The sequence below is a fragment of the Heterodontus francisci genome, chromosome 17, assembly GCF_036365525.1.
Source record: "Heterodontus francisci isolate sHetFra1 chromosome 17, sHetFra1.hap1, whole genome shotgun sequence".
NCBI classification, from domain to species: domain Eukaryota; kingdom Metazoa; phylum Chordata; class Chondrichthyes; order Heterodontiformes; family Heterodontidae; genus Heterodontus; species Heterodontus francisci.
In genome coordinates, this window is record NC_090387.1 from 81890583 (window position 1) to 81904680 (window position 14098).

Here is a 14098-nt window from a genome sequence, read left to right on the forward strand (position 1 = left end):
GCACCAATTGGAAAGTGAACAGACTCCTCAGTACCGATTGGATAATTCTTGACTACCAGTCCAATAATCTTTTTATTATCCTTAGTATTTTTACAACAAATAAATGAAAATGTTCAAAGCAAACGAAAAAAAACACATTTTTTTAATGGCTCTGTGATTCTTTTCTCCCAGGCTGCTTGCAGCAGAATCCTTGACATTAATCTTGAGTTCCTGGAGAGTCCCAAGACAATTCTAGAAGGCTGGCAACCCTACTGGTCAAATAGTCAAGGTCAGCTCTCAATCCCAGACCATGAGCATTGCTCCCCTCTACTGTCAATAGAGGCACAGTGGGGTTTATCCCCAATAACAGAGAAATCCAAAATGCGAGGACACCCTTGGCCTGGATTTTCTGATCTGGTGGGAATTCCATGGGATTGGTGGTTAGGGGCAGGCTGTGTGCCCTTCCATCCGAGTCCCCATCAGATGTGCCAGGGTCAAGCCTATTGTGTGCAATTGGTGCAATTTGTGCTGCCAGCAGGACTGCCTGTAACAGGGTAGGGGGAAGTAAGTTGTTGTGGCACCAACATGGAATGGCTGCCAATGCCCGCTGTTAGACCAAAAATGTATTTGTTTGGTTTTATTTATTGTCACACACACCAGAAGTGCGATGATACAACAATCATGGACTAACTCTGAAGAGTTATGAAAAATGGACTTTGTCTTTTCAAAAATGAGCCTTTATTTTTAGAAGTGAACAATGGTTCAAAATGGCTGCCGAAGAAAAAGGGATTGGTTTTTTGTGTATTCAAACAGTCTGACAGACAAAGGACAAATCTTCAAAGCCAAAAGGTGGTAAATGGAACCCTTCTTACACCTATCCTAAAAACATTGCAGAATTGAATGTCTTCTTCTGAAACAAAGGAGGTGTGAAATAGTCATGTCCTGGGCCATTGTGCAATCACCATGGGGAAGAAAGGAGAATGTCTCCTACCAGGAGATGAAAGGTGACACATTCTTACATTAAAAAAAGAAAGCCAGAAAGAGAGAGGGAGAGACTGACCCAGAAGGTGAAGCTACTTGCAACAGCTTGAGTTTCAGCCAAACCAGGAAGCACAAAGTGCCCTGCTGAAAAATTCCGACATCTACAGTATACAGCACTGAAAGCCAGGTGTTACCCACCATCTTCAACAGAACCTTCAATCAAGAGAGATATCTACAACATCTTAGGCCTACATACATATAGAAATTTATTCTCAAGAGAATTCGACGGGTTTATCACAACCTTTCTCCCCACTAAGAACCACCTTCCTCTTTCCCTTCTCTATCGGTTTATTCTTGTGTATGTGCCTGCGAGCGAATACGTGAGTAGATGCGGTTGTGACAATTTCAGGATAAGGCGTAGTGATCAATAAACAATTGACTTTCTGTTTTTTTCAAACCTACAAGAAAACCTGCAGCTGTCTATTTGAAAAATAAAAACCAAGGGGCTAAACTCTAATACAAATACACTTGCAGTCAGGTGGGGAGTTGAACAGTGGTGGCCACCCACTTCACACCACATAATTATGTTAAAATCTTCCACTTTTTCTCATGTCGTGAATTGCTCTGCTGTGATTGATCGATTGCACCAAGCAAGGCTGTCCTTTAAATTTGAATTCTTAACCCACCCGGTGCCTTCTCAGTGCTGGGCACCGTTAGCACAATGGCATTTCGGGCGTGCAGCATTGCCCCAGGCATTAGTAACGTAAAGTATGAGAAAGTGTTCCCAACATTAACTCAACAGGACCAGTCACAAAAATACTGTGTCTACCAGAGCAGGTAGACGCTGGGAATTCTATCGCAAGTGCTCACCCCCTCACTCTGCAAAGCCTGTGCACCATCTACAAGGCACAATTAAGTCAGGAGTATGATGGAATGCCCTCCATTTGCTTGGATGAGTGCATATCCAGGACACCATCCAGGACAAAGCAGCACGCTTGATTGACATGCCATCCGCCACCTTCAACATTCACTCCCTGCACCACCAGTGCACCTTGGCTGCAGTGAGTACCATCTACAAGATGCACTGCAGCAACTTGCCAAGACTTTTTCAGCAGTCCCTCCCAAATTCGTGACCTATACCACTGTCAAGAAAGTACAATATGGCCCAATGAGAAATATTAATTTATCAGTTGGAAACTTAAATTAAACTTTTAATGGAAAAAATCCTGCAGTTAACTTTGAAAAAAAAAGCTGTCAACCAAGATGGCCGCTGCAATTTGCATCTGAAATACCAGGAGATTGAATTGGAGACAGAAGTCTAACAAGAAGCCCAGCCAGGACAATGCTTTGGCCAGATCACCCTCATTAGCGGGACATTCAAAGCCATCTTGAGGCATTCATGAGTGGAGACATCCCTCCAGGGGTAGACACTGACAATACCACCTGAGAGAGGTCTTGGGTTTTAGACTTTGGACCTCATTAAAAACAAAAGGGATTGAGAGAACCACGTGACCATCTCCCCAGGCTGTGTAAAACTGGGAGTTCTGTTACATACAAAGAGATAAACAATAACTGAGACTGCAGCAGCAGAGAAGGCTGTGTGCTTCCCTTTCTCTCCCTCCCTCTCTCTCCAGAAAACATCAAGTTTGAAAACAATCTGGAACTGTGGACCCTCCAAGCCTACAGATTGCTACAGAGACCAGGGGAAGCGAGCCACCTACAAGACTGCCTCCAAGAAAAACCTGAGCCAAGCGGGCCGGCCAAGAAGTGCACTTTGACCAGGTAAAGACTTCAACAATACAACTCCAGCCAGAAGACCACCGAATCATGCAACCTCAGACTTCAATCCAAACAAAGAAAAATACTTTCCACTTTGTAATCTATTTGTGCGTGTGTGTGATCCTCATGTGAATGTGTGCATGAATGTGTCGTGTACTTTTCATTATTTTAGATTGGGTTTAGCTTGTTAAGTATAATAAAATTACCTCTTGTTTAAACTCAAGAAAACCTATCCAATTGGTTCTTTCACGATCACATTAAGGGTAAAAGGTAAAACATTCACTGAGGTGGTAAGCACAACCACTGTTTAAAAAAAGGAATAAACCCTGTTGCGGTCAAATAAGAGGAAGGGCAAGAGGGGCAATTGTGACCTCCTCCTCACCTGGCTGTAACAAAGGCAGCAAGAGCATGAGAACACTACCACCTCCAAAAAAACAGAAAATGTTAGAAATACTCAGCAGGTTTGGCAGCATCTGTGGAGAGAGAAATAGAGTTAACAAGCTGGATCTTGTGGCCCCCCCCCACCCCGAGGCCGGATTGGAGGCGTGGAGGCCCTAGAATCACGACAGGTGGTGGGGCGGAGAGCCAGTCGCCACCCCTTACCAAGCGATTTTCCCGGGGGCAGGATAGGCAGCCGACAGCCATCCCGCCTAGAGACCAATTTTCAACCCCCCTCCACCCCCCATTGCTGGGATTTCTCCAGCGGCAGAGGTTGGGGGGGGGTGGGCAGGCCTCCGCCACGCGGGGAGGATGCCTTGTAAAATGAGGCGCCCTCTCTGCGGGCTTGGGAAGGGTCCTTCCTCCTTGGGCAGTCTTTGGCCCACGGTGGGCCACGGCCAGGAAACAATGCACCTCCCAGGACCCCTCCTCCTGGACTTTACAACCACTCCACTCCACCACCACCTCCCTACCCCCCCGCTGCTCACCGGGGCCTTCGGGTTTGGCCCCGGCAACCCCGCCTCACTTACCTGAGGTCTGGATCCAAAGCCTCTGCAGTACCAGCACTGGCCACTGTTCCCGGTGGTGCTGCCGAAACTCCTGAGCTGTCGGCATAGAACAAACAAAGAACAAAGAACAGTAGAGCACAGGAACAGGCCATTCGGCCCTCCAAGCCTGCGCCGATCTTGATGCCTGCCTAAACTAACACCTTCTGCACTTCCGGGGTCCGTATCCCTCTATTCCCTTCCTATTCATATATTTGTCAAGATGTCTCTTAAACGTCGCTATCGTATCTGCTTCCACCACCGCCCCTGGCAGCAAGTTCCAGGCACTCACTACCCTCTGTGTAAAAACCTTGCCTCGCACATCCCCTCTAAACTTTTCCCCTCGCACCTTAAACCTATGTCCCCTAATAACTGACTCTTCCACCCTGGGAAAAAGCTTCTGACTATCCACTCTGTCCATGCCGCTCATAACTTTGTAAACCTCTATCATGTCGCCCCTCCACCCCCGTCGTTCCAGTGAAAACATAATTGGCCAGCAGCTCATGGTGGCGGGATCCCCATCTTTACAGGGATGGAGATCCCAGCACCAGAAGCCTCACCTCCGGAACAACGGAGGATTGCACTGGGGTGGCATGAAAAGGCCAAGGCGGGGTTCCCCTCTCCTTTTTGGCTCGGTTCCCCACCTCCTGCACAAAATCCAGACAACATTTCAGGTCGATGACCCTTGTCAGAACTCATCAGCTCCAAGTTGCCCTCCAAGACCCACACCATCTCAAAATTCTGGAACTCTTCACCTCGCAACAATGTGCGAGTACCTTCACACAGACTACAGTGATTAAAGAAGAAGGATCACCACCACCTTCTCAAGGGCAACTAGGGATGAAAAAAAAACTGTTTTTTCCAGTAACACCCACATCCTGTGGAAGATTTTTAACATTTATTCAATCTGTAGCACACACCATACTGTCCTAGAGTGGCCCAGGAGTTAAACATTAATCTCTGAGAGAACAAAGTTTGGGGTAGGAAAGATGAAAGTGTGTGTTTTATTCATTTTCTTTAAGGACTTTCTGTTTAGTGTTATAAAAATAATGGAGAGATGGGGATAAAAGGCTGTTTGACTGCTGAGGGTGGGAGGGGCTATTGGAGGCGGGAGATCATGTGATGAAACCTCAAGGAATATGCCTAGCAGAATTGGCGACCCCTACCAGTGGGTGGAACATTCAACAAACACTGTGGACACCAGAGGATTATCCTGGGAGGAAGTGGAGAATGCGGAACTAGTAGAATGGGTACCTGGCACCTCTCCCATTTTGGCCTCAAAATGGGCACTAAATCTACAAAAAATCTAGGCCAGTGAGTGAGCCTGCATGCAGGGTAAGAAATAAAGTCCAGCAATTTTTTTTAGAAAAAGCATTTTTTTCAATATAATGGGAAGGGGGTTTTGTTTTGAATAAAAAGTACTTCCTTAGACTTCCCATTTAAGTTCAAACACTGGTCTCTTGCTTTCCACACCTTTTGTCCCGTTTGGAACACTGGCACATCAGGTTTATTCATGGTTGGAGCTATTTTCAAAATGGACCATTCCTCTCTTTTCTGACAACCACTATAATGTTATAAAAAGAAAGGTTTAAGGGAATGGGGAAAAATACCGTGGCCAGGAAATTCAACAGTGTTTCTTCCCAATCTCCCATGGTGAAATTGTGAGTCCATCTCTTTGGGAGGTACCATTGATCTCCTGCTGAAGTTACAGTAGGAGATCAGGAGCACCCACAAGGGATTTCAGGGTCAGTGCTTCTTAAATCTTCAATATAAACAGAAAATGTGGGAAATACCTAACAGGTCAGGCACTGTTTATTTATATTTCAGATTTCCAGCATCTGCAGTATTTTGCTCTTCTAAATTGCTCTTCTGTTTTGAAGGGTGGCACAGTGGCGCAGTGGTTAGCACTGCAGCCTCACAGCTCTGGCGTCCCAGGTTCAATTCTGGGTACTGCCTGTGCGGAGTTTACAAGTTCTCCCTGTGACCGCCTGTGTGTGTTTTCACTGGGTGCTCCAGTTTCCTCCCACAGCCAAAGACTTGCAGGTTGATAGGTAAATTGGCCATTGTAAATTGCCCCTAGTGTAGGTAGGTGGTAGGGGAATTGAGGGAAGGTAGGGATGTGGTAGGAATATGGGATTAATGTAGGATTAGTATAAATGGGTGATTGATGGTCAGCACAGACCCGGTGGGCTGAAGGGACTGTTTCAGTGCTGTATCTGTACAATAAAAAAATAAAATAAATCTTCCACCCTGCAATGTAGTGCAGACTGCCCACCTATAGTTGGGGCTGTTTTTGGAGGCTTCAGTATGTCAGCCATTCCCTGCTGAGGTATTTAGATTGGCAAAATACCAGTGCCCGTATTGCACAAAGCATGTTATGGCATGACAGACACCTTTCTACCTAGGATGGTTTAATTTTAAGATTTCCAGTGAACCTTTACTTCAAGCTCTTTTTATATTGCCAAAAAAAGGTAATGCAATATATTTTAAGGGCCATTAATTCTATTCTCTGGACTTTTGCCCATTGAAAGCTGGCTTAATGGCATTCAAGAGAGAAAACCAACCCCATCTGTTTAGTTTTAAGCCCAATTCTCAGTGTTTCAACACACTATGCTGGACACCCAGTATACTGCCAGCTTGAATTAAATCACTCTAGCGCATCATTAATTGGACTTGAAGGAAACCTCCGGGCTACACAAAACAGATGGCTGTTGTAAAGTAAATAGCCAATATACTGAACTGCGCTCTCCTTTAAAATGTTATTGGCCTATCTGCTTGGGCTCACATGTGAAGGATGGTCCCTTGGGTGAAGTTTCAAAGGATTGGCAATGCTTGTGAAACTGTACCAGTAAGAGGGGAGCTTGCTCCATTATGATCAGGGAAATGTGAGGGATGTCAAAACAACTGCAATCCAGCTCTCAGTGGCTAAAAGTAGTGCTTGATGAAGCACTATACTGCACAAAGGGAAATGCTGTAGGTTTGATCCTCAGTCTGCTCTGAGTAAATCGATCTCAGCTGGGCAGCAGTTAGGCTGTTCCAATTGGCCTGAGCAACCCTAGGCTAGGCACAGAAAACTCCAGGCCAGATCATTATCCAGCAGCCTTTCCGCAAAGTGCATGTGGGTGTTCAATAAGGACAGTATCAAATGCAGTTGTGACGCCTCCCATGTTTGAAAAGCTGGCCAGCACTTGAAATCGCAGCTCACACTGAAGAAACTTTATAAAGCTCAAGTTAGACCCCAGCTGGAGTATTGCATCCAGTTCTGGTCACCACACTTTAAGAAGGATGTGAGGGTCCTTGAGAGGGTGCAGAGGAGATTTACAAGAATGGTTCCAGGGATGAAGGATTTTAACAAAGTTAGATTGGAAAGGCTGGGTTTGTTCTCCTTAGAACAAAGGACATTGACGGGAGATTTAATAGAAGTGTTTAAGATTGTGAAAGGCTTAGATATGTTAGACAAGGAAAAGCAGTTCCCATTAACAAATGGTGCAAGAACTAGCGGACAGAGATTGAAGGTTTTGGGCAAGAGATGCAGGGGGATGTGAGGAAGAACTTTTTTACACAGTGAGTGGTAGTGACCTGGAATTCACTGCCTACAAGGGTGGTGGAAGCAGAGGCAATCAATGAGTTGAAAAGGAAATTGGATTCACACTTGAGGGAAATAGACTTGCAGGGCTAAAGGAATCGAGCAGAGAGGTGGGACTGACAGATAGCTCTGTGGAGAGCTGACATGGACCGAATGGTTTTCTTCTGTGCCGTAAATGACTCTATAACAGTTACTTTGGCAAGGTGTAATATAGCAAAAGTTCAGGGTCTCTAGGAGAAGAGGTCACAGACCCTATCCCAGCAAACGTCAGTGCCTTCTGGAGCAGAGGTAAAAAAAAATGATTTCCAGACCCATTTAAACAACACTGATCAGTTCAGTATTTACATAGTAGTCAATTATTTTCACAGATTTTTATAGTGTCTGTGCATTTCATTTAAGCGAAAGGGAGTGAAATTGGTCTTGGTTGGCACCGCAAAACAGGCAGTTATGACTCGATTGCCCATTCTATAGCTTGCCCAATTAAAGTAAACAGAGAGAAAACTACTCGGAATGTAAAACTAGCTGCTGATTCCCCGTTGCCCGTTTTCTGCTGCCACCAAAGACCAATTTCACCCCAACATTTCAATGGATTAGCTGCCAAGCAGTTTACTGCTACCATGGGTAGATACAAGCCCTTATACTTGCGATTACTGATTCCAGCTGGTCTGGGGGCCTGCTTACCCGCCACTTGTGTTTCACCACTCCCTCAAACCACATGATTGAGGCAGAAAGCAGAGAAGCAGCTGAGAGGAGGCTATCTTGCTGTCACTTACCTCCAGACCAGCATCTTCTTCTTAGAACAGAATATCTGTCAGACACCCAACAGCTAAAGCTAACAGGGAATAGCTTACATTTCCATTTTGGATGTTTACAAAATCTGTATCTTCCTTCCAAGTATTGTGCTGCGAAGTTGGGACAGGGTTGGAGCGTAGACAGATGAAATCAAGGTTATCCTTTCAGATCCAATTTTTATTTGGCATAATGGTCCATTATTATTCTTCAAGCACACCCTGAGCATTTGTTTCATATTCCATCTTTTCATATAGGTAATATTCAGATGTAGACACATAATATTAGCTTATAATGCAGTCTGTTGCATAGCTGAGGAAGATTTTGTAGCTGTCAAATGCACTGTGAGCATGTTCATCACATGTGGAATCAGATGAATATTCAATTCTGTCTGATTGACGACTTTATGCAACAGTGGCAAGTGTCATTGGCCCACTCCCTCTCTGTTCCACTTATTAAAAAAAAAGATATGTTTCTTCTTAATTATAGCCTCTCCATGTCACACACCATCTCCTGATTCAAGGGTCAAATAGATGCTTGAATTTGCAATAGTGCAGTCACCCTCATTAGAACATAAGATATAGGAGCAGGAGTAGGCCATTCGGCCCCTCAAGTCTGCTCCGCCATTCCATACGATCGTGGCTGTCCTGAGCGTGGCCTCAACTCCACTTTCCTGTCTGTCCCCCATAACCCTTGTCTCCCTTGTAGATCAAAAGTCTGTCTAACTCAGCTTTGAATATATTCAATGACCCAGCCACCACTGCTCTCAGGGATAGAGAATTCCAAAGATTAATGACCCTCTGAGAGAAGAAATTCCACCTCATCTCCGTCTTAAATGGGAGATCCCTTATTTTGAAACTGTGCCCCCTAGTTCTAGATTCCCCCACAAGGGGAAACATCCTCTCAGCACCTACCTTTCAAGCCCCCTCAGAATCTTATATGTTTCAATAAGATCACCTCTCATTATTCTAAACTCCAATGAGTATTGGCCCAATCTGCTCAACCTTTCCTCATAAGACAACCCCTTCATCCCAGGAATCAGCCTAGTGAAACTTCTGTGAACTGCTTCGATTGCAAGTCTATCCCTCTTTAAGTAAGGAGACCAAAATTGTACACAGTACTCTGGGTGTGGTCTCACCAACACCCTGTACAGTTGTAGCAAGACTTCCCTACTTATATACTCCATCCCCTTTTGCAATAAAGCCCAATGGGGCGGCACAGTGGCGCAGTGGTTAGCACCGCAGCCTCACAGCTCCAGGGACCTGGGTTCGATTCTGGGTACTGCCTGTGCGGAGTTTGCAAGTTCTCCCTGTGACCACGTGGGTTTTCGCCGGGTGCTCCGGTTTCCTCCCACAGCCAAAGACTTGCAGGTAATAGGTAAATTGGCTGTTGTAAATTGCCCCTAGTGTAGGTAGGTGGTAGGGAATATGGGATTACTGTAGGGTTAGTATAAATGGGTGGTTGTTGGTTGGCACAGACTCGGTGGGCCGAAGGGCCTGTTTCAGTGCTGCATTAATAAATAAATAAAAATAAACATTCCATTTGCCTTCCTAATTACTTGCTGTACCTACATGCTGACATTTTGTGATTCATGTACAAAGACACCCAGATCCCTCTGTACCACAGTTTTCTGAAATCTCTCTCAATTTAAATAATATTCTGCTTCTCTATTTTTCCTGCCAAAGTGGACAACCTCCCATTTTCTCACATTATACTCCATCTGCCAATTTTTTGCCCACTCACTTAACCTATCTATATCCTTTTACACTCTCTGTGTCCTCCACACAAATTGCTTTCCCACCCTATGCTGTTGCCTGCTGGACACATACTTGCCTTCCTCAATACGTACTTGTCCTCCTCGACATGCAGTTGCACTCGTGGATATGCACGTGCCCTCCTGTACGTTCCCTCCTCTACCTGTACTTGCCCTCCTGTAACTGTATGTGCCCTCCTGTACCTGTACGTTCCCTCCTCTACCTGTATGTGCCCTCCTGTATCTGTATATGCCCTCCTGTACCTGTATGTGCCCTCCTGTACCTGTATGTTCCCTCCTCTAACTGTACTTGCTCTCCTCTACCTGTACTTGCCCTCCTGTATCTGTATGTGCCCTCCTGTACCTGTACATTCCCTCCTCTACCTGTATGTGCCCTCCTCTACCTGTACTTGCCCTCCTCTACCTGTACTTGCCCTCCTGTACCTGTATGTGCTCTCCTGTACCTGTATGTTCCCTCCTCTACCTGTATGTGCCCTCCTCTACCTGTACTTGCCCTCCTCTACCTGTACTTCCCCTCCTGTACCTGTGTGTGCCCTCCTCTACCTGTATGTGCCCTTCTGTACCTGTATGTGCCCTCCTGCACCTGTACGTTCCCTCCTCTACCTGTATGTGCCCTCCTGTACCTGTATGTGCCCTCCTGTACCTGTACGTTCCCTCCTCTACCTGTATGTGCTCACCTGTACCTGTATGTGCCCTCCTCTACCTGTATGTGCCCTCCAGTACCTTTACGTTCCCTCCTCTACCTGTACTTGCCCTTCTGTACCTGTACGTTCCCTCCTCTACCTGTATGTGCTCACCTGTACCTGTATGTGCCCTCCTGTACCTTTACGTTCCCTCCTCTACCTGTACTTGCCCTCCTGTATCTGTATGTGCCCTCCTGTACCTGTATGTGCCGTCCTGTACCTGTACGTTCCCTCCTGTACCTGTATGTGCCCTCCTGTACCTGTACATTCCCTCCTCTACCTGTATGTGCCCTCCTCTACCTGTACTTGCCTTCCTCTACCTGTACTTGCCCTCCTGTACCTGTACTTGCCCTCCTGTACCTGTATGTTCCCTCCTCTACCTGTATGTGCCCTCCTCTACCTGTACTTGCCCTCCTCTACCTGTATGTGCCCTCCTGTACCTGTACGTTCCCTCCTCTACCTGTATGTGCCCTCCTGTACCTGTACGTTCCCTCCTCTACCTGTATGTGCCCTCCTGTACCTTTACGTTCCCTCCTCTACCTGTACTTGCCCTTCTGTACCTGTATGTGCCCTCCTGCACCTTTACGTTCCCTCCTCTACCTGTATGTGCCCTTCTGTACCTGTATGTGCCCTCCTGTACCTGTATGTGCCCTCCTGTAACTGTACGTTCCCTCCTCTACCTGTATGTGCTCACCTGTACCTGTATGTGCCCTCCTGTACCTGTATGTGCCCTCCTGTACCTGTACGTTCCCTCCTCTACCTGTATGTGCCCTCCTCTACCTGTACTTGCTCTCCTCTACCTGTACTTGCCCTCCTGTATCTGTATGTGCCCTCCTGTACCTGTACATTCCCTCCTCTACCTGTATGTGCCCTCCTCTACCTGTATGTGCCCTCCTCTACCTGTATGTGCCCTCCTCTACCTGTACTTGCTCTCCTCTACCTGTACTTGGCCTCCTGTACCTGTATGTGCCCTCGTGTACCTGTACGTTCCCTCCTCTACCTGTACTTGCCCTCCTCTACCTGTACGTGCCCTCCTGTACCTGTATGTGCCCTCCTCTACCTGTACTTGCCCTCCTGTACCTGTACGTGCCCTCCTGTACCTGTATGTGCCCTCCTCTACCTGTATGTGCCCTCCTCTACCTGTACTTGCCCTCCTGTACCTGTATGTGCCCTCCTGTACCTGTACGTTCCCTCCTCTACCTGTATGTGCCCTCCTGTACCTGTATGTTCCCTCCTCTACCTGTAGGTGCCCTCCTGTACCTTTACGTTCCCTCCTCTACCTGTACTTGCCCTTCTGTACCTGTATGTGCCCTCCTGTACCTGTATGTGCCCTCCTGTACCTGTACGTTCCCTCCTCTACCTGTATGTGCCCTCCTGTACCTGTATGTGCCCTCCTGTACCTGTACGTTCCCACCTCTACCTGTATGTGCCCTCCTCTACCTGTACTTGCTCTCCTCTACCTGTACTTGGCCTCCTGTACCTGTATGTGCCCTCGTGTACCTGTACGTTCCCTCCTCTACCTGTATGTGCCCTCCTGTACCTGTACGTTCCCTCCTCTACCTGTATGTGCCCTCCTGTACCTGTATGTGCCCTCCTGTACCTGTACGTTCCCTCCTCTACCCGTACTTGCCCTCCTGTACCTGTATGTGCCCTCCTGTACCTGTATGTGCCCTCCTCTACCTGTATGTGCCCTCCTCTACCTGTACGTTCCCTCCTCTACCTGTATGTGCCCTCCTCTACCTGTACTTGCCCTCCTGTACCTGTGTGTGCCCTCCTGTACCTGTATGTTCCCTCCTCTACCTGTATGTGCCCTCCTGTACCTGTACGTGCCCTCCTCTACCTGTACTTGCCCTCCTGTACCTGTACGTTCCCTCCTCTACCTGTATGTGCCCTCCTGTACCTGTATGTGCCCTCCTGTACCTGTACGTTCCCTCCTCTACCTGTATGTGCCCTCCTGCACCTGTACATTCCCTCCTCTACCTGTACTTGCCCTCCTGTACCTGTACGTTCCCTCCTCTACCTTTATGTGCCCTCCTGTACCTGTACATTCCCTCCTCTACCTGTATGTGCCCTCCTGTACCTGTATGTGCCCTCCTGTACCTGTACGTTCCCTCCTCTACCTGTATGTGCCCTCCTGTACCTGTATGTGCCCTCCTGTACCTGTATGTTCCCTCCTCTACCCGTACTTGCCCTCCTGTACCTGTATGTGCCCACCTGTACCTGTATGTTCCCTCCTCTACCTGTACTTGCCCTCCTGTACCTGTATGTGCCCTCCTGTACCTGTACGTTCCCTCCTCTACCTGTATGTGCCCTCCTCTACCTGTATGTGCCCTCCTGTACCTGTACTTGCCCTCCTGTACCTGTATATGTGCCCTCTTGTACCTGTATGTGCCCTCCTGTACCTGTACGTTCCCTCCTCTACCTGTACTTGCCCTCCTGTATCTGTATGTGCCCTCCTGTACCTGTACATTCCCTCCTCTACCTGTATATGCCCTCCTCTACCTGTACTTGCCCTCCTGTACCTGTATATGTGCCCTCTTGTACCTGTATGTGCCCTCCTGTACCTGTACATTCCCTCCTCTACCTGTACTTGCCCTCCTGTACCTGTACGTTCCCTCCTCTACCTGTACTTGCCCTCCTGTACCTGTACGTTCCCTCCTCTACCTGTACGTGCCCTCCTGTACCTGTACGTTCCCTCCTCTACCTGTATGTGCCCTCCTGTACCTGTACGTTCCCTCCTCTACCTGTATGTGCCCTCCTCTACCTGTACTTGCCCTCCTCTACCTGTATGTGCCCTCCTGTACCTGTATGTGCCCTCCTGTACCCGTACGTTCCCTCCTCGACCTGTATGTGCCCTCCTGTACCTGTACGTTCCCTCCTCTACCTGTATGTGCCCTCCTGTACCTGTACGTTCCCTCCTCTACCTGTATGTGCCCTCCTGTACCTGTACGTTCCCTCCTCTACCTGTATGTGCCCTCCTGTACCTGTACGTTCCCTCCTCTACCTGTATGTGCCCTCCTGTACCTGTACATTCCCTCCTCTACCTGTATGTGCCCTCCTGTACCTTTACGTTCCCTCCTCTACCTGTATGTGCCCTCCTCTACCTGTACCTGCCCTCCTGTACCTGTATGTGCCCTACTGTACCTGTACTTGCCCTTCTGTACCTGTATGTGCCCTCCTGTACCTGTACTTGCCCTCCTGTACCTGTACTTGCCCTCCTCTACCTGTATGTGCCCTCTTGTACTTGTACTTGCCCTCCTGGACTTGCACTTGCCCTAATGGATAAGGCTTTCCTTTTGCAAAAGGGCATGTGCTTACGATTAGAGATTTTGAATTTCAGACTGCCCAGGAGTGTGAGCCACAATCATAGTGATATCATTCAGGTGTTATTACATATTCTCCCTCCCCTCCACATCCTCACTGTGTTGAAATCAGGACTAATCCCCTTGACTCTGTTGCCTTCACTCATCCAGGTTCCCTAAATCGTGGAATGCCATAATTCTCTCAACCTTGCTTTTGTCCTTCAACCTCTCGGCTCCTCAAA

At 47.6% G+C, this 14098-nt stretch overlaps 1 protein-coding gene across 4 annotated transcripts in view; it reads left to right on the plus strand.

Annotated features, from left to right (window-relative positions):
• Positions 1–14098, plus strand: part of LOC137379093 (RNA-binding Raly-like protein) — an 831538-nt gene that overhangs the window by 756759 nt on the left and 60681 nt on the right. The gene's annotated exons all lie outside the window — the stretch shown is intronic.